The sequence below is a fragment of the Piliocolobus tephrosceles genome, chromosome 11, assembly GCF_002776525.5.
Source record: "Piliocolobus tephrosceles isolate RC106 chromosome 11, ASM277652v3, whole genome shotgun sequence".
In the NCBI taxonomy this organism is placed as follows: domain Eukaryota; kingdom Metazoa; phylum Chordata; class Mammalia; order Primates; family Cercopithecidae; genus Piliocolobus; species Piliocolobus tephrosceles.
The window spans coordinates 2403250-2406611 of record NC_045444.1 but is presented as its reverse complement, the minus strand read 5'-3'; positions in this window follow the sequence as shown (position 1 = coordinate 2406611).

Genomic DNA, 3362 nt, shown 5'->3' with positions numbered 1-3362 from the left:
TATTTTTCTCCCTTGACTCTGGTTCTAGGAATCGGCTTTCCCAATAGGTACCTTAAGTTTCCCAACTTTCCATTTATCACAAACAAGGATATTAACCTCTGTCGAAAAAAACCCCAAACTTTCCCAGGCCTGTTCGTGAAAGCTGTGCTGGCCATCCTGCCCACACAAAGAAAGCATAGGTGCTTGTCGTCGCACAGGCGAAGCCGTGTGAGTGCTGTTGATAGCCTGTTGCTCTAATCCAGCAGCTTTCTTATACACAGTTGTTGAAAACCATCAGCGCTGGAGAGAGCAAAAGAAACACTGGGCTGATAGATCGGAATGACTTAGGAGAGGCAAATCCACACACACGTGTTGTGTGGATCTTGCAAAATCTGTAACTATGCGGAGAGAGGGGTGGGGAGAAGGGGAGAAAACAATCGAGCCCCAGAGGCATCTGGAAATGAATGCTAGACTCTGTCTGGGTGTTGCTCAACGGTGACCTGCCTTCCCAGGGGCCTTGCCAAGGTGTGGTAAAGGCGCAGGTTCTGCTGATGGCTCGTTTCATCCCTGCTGGAAGCAACTGGGGAGCTGCTTCAAAGTTGCAGTGTCCTTCGAGCAGCAAAGATCCAGAGATGCCAGGGCATGAGAAGGGCATCTCTCCCATGCGAGCATGGTGAGCAGACAGGCGTCTACCTGCACAAGGTGTGTTTATGGGCGCAAAGCCTCCAACTCGTGGTCAGGTTAGAGAACAGAAGCTCATTCATTCCCTATTTGCCCCAAAGCCTAACCCTTCTCCTTTAGTTACTTGGAGTGAACAACTACTACCCCACAAGGGCCCAGGCCTGGTGGGTTCTAGCACAGAGCTCTTGCGGTGTAGGCACCATTGCCCCGCAACAGAAAAGATGAGATTCTAGAGACACCTCCCCGACATGCCCCTCCCTTTCTGCCACATTTTGGCCGTGTCTGATGTTGGCCCACAAAGTTCCACCAAAAACATCCACCACCCACTATTCCTGCAGCCCAAGCAAAAGCTCGCAAAGGGAAAATCGAGGCGTTCGGTCGGAGCTGCAGCATCAGACGGAGGTGTTTCGGCAGGCCAGGGGCTCTAATGAGGCTGGAAATAACAGGGCAGGGAAGTGCAGGAAATGGCTAAACATACTGTCAGCTTTGAACTCCACAGACCTGCTCGGAAGCAGTCACATTGGTCTGAAACATGAACGCCTCTTTCTTATGGGATCAATAAAGGCTGAAGGAATCGCTTCTGGTCCTGCTCGTGTTACCAAATGTGATGATCACTTGCTGAGCACTGAGGAGATCACAGGCCAGAGGAGGCGGGGGTCCTCCTGGGCTGCGTGGTCGCCCACCCGACGCTCAGACAGACACCAGCCAGCCTCACCTTGTGCTGCCTCTGTGACTCTGGGCGACTCTGTTTCTTTATCTATAAATTGAAAATAATAAATAGGGCCCACCTGGAGGAGTTGTGTGGGCCCCAGTGGAGTGATAACGTAGGTAAAGGACTGACAGGCCAGGGTCAGACACCATGGTGGCTCCCCTGAAAACCAGGAGATCATCGCTGTGGTTCAGAACCTGTTCCGTCCTCCTGTGCTGCCCTAGGCACTCCAACACGGCACCCTCTCCCCACCACGCCCAGTCTCCAGGTCCAGGATACAGATGTGAGCTGGGCCATTGCTGGCCTCCCGGCTCTGAGGAAGCGAAGTGCAGTCCCACAGCCATGCGGCAGGAGCCACCCTCACAGCAGAACCAGTGTAGATGCTTGAACGGCTCCTGCAGACACTCCCCTCTCCCCCTCTTAAAAAAAAAAAAAATGCCCTGGCCTCCATAGCCTCCACATACCTGCTTGTGCCCTCCTCTCCACTGGTATCACAAACAGAAACATCAATCTGCCTTTGTTTTGCCGTGTCTGTTTCCACACACTCCGCCCATTTTATTTGAAAACAAAGCTTCTCATCTTTGCTCGGACTTCTCAGCCTACTTTTAAACACAGCACTAACAAGCGCCTCCAGGGTGGGGTGGAGGGTTTGTGCCAAGAGCGAGGCTTGGCCCAGGGCCCATCCCTTCCAGGCCTGGTCACAGGGCGAGAGGGTGGAGATGCAGCAGACACAGGGGCCGAGAAGGGGCCTGCGCCTCCCCACCTTGCCTCTCCCACTGGTAACGAACCTCCCCTCCATCCCCAAAGGCCTCGAGTCACCCTGGGCTGCTCCAGGGGTCCCCTTCAGCAGAACCCCCAGGCTGTCAAGCGTGTCTTTTGCACAGAACACTTTACCTGCCCCCACCCCTGCATCTTGTTCTCTGCTCCAGAGGGGCAGAGCTGTGGAACCCCAGAAGGCAGGCCTCTGAGAGGACCCGAGTCACCCGGACCTGGACTCAAACCCCATCCCTTTGCCTCTCCTTGGACGAATCACTGAACACTGAGCTTCCATTTTGCATCTTCCAACTGCACAGAGAATAAGTGCGTGCTGCTCCTTCCGTGGCTGGTGCTGAGTGGGGATTTTCAGAACGGTCTCTTCTCCCGGCATTTCCCACAGGATCAGAGGTAAATAAGCTTTACCTCCACCACACAGGAGGGAAAACTTCAATCCCATGTTAGGGTAAACCGGGGAGAGACTTGGGGTAAATGGGGAAGACGGTTTTGGTGATGGGTTGGGAGGGGCCCTTTACCCCCAGAGGAAGTGGTCACCTCCGAGGGTCTAGCCTGGTGGCAGGTGGCACAGTTGTAGCCTAGAGAAGAAAGAACAGGGGCTACGCACATTTGATGTAAAACCGAGGAAAGGTGAAGAAATGCAAGCAGCTCGTGGGGTCACCAGGTTTGGGGCTCAAAGGCCCAGGAAAGGAGGGACCCCAGGCCTTGACCTCCACTGCACACCTGGGGAGTGGAGGGGCCGGAGACGGTTCCCTTGGAGCCACCAGCGCCCACACACAGGGACACTCCCCACCTGACAACTGAACTGTGGAGTTCCATCATCTCTGCAGCCCGCTATGGTAACTGAAGACGAATTTTCCAGTGCAGGAAGAGGGTGAGGGACCTCCTGTCTCATGCTTTGTTGAACTCATACGAAGGGAAGGGGAGCCGGGCGCAGTGGCTCACGCCTGTAATCCCAGCACTTTGGGAGGCTGAGGCGGGCGGATCACCTGAGGTCAGGAGTTCAAGACCAGCCTGGCCAACATGGTGAAACCCTGTCTCTACAAAACATACAAAAATTAGCCGGGCGTGGTGGTGGGAACCTGTAATCTCAGCTACTAGGGAAGCTGAGGCAGGAGACTTGCTTGAACCCAGGAGGTGGAGGTTGCAGTGAGCCGAAATTGTGCCATTGCACTCCAGCCTGGGCAACAAGAATGAAACTCCTTCTCAAAAAAAAAAAAAA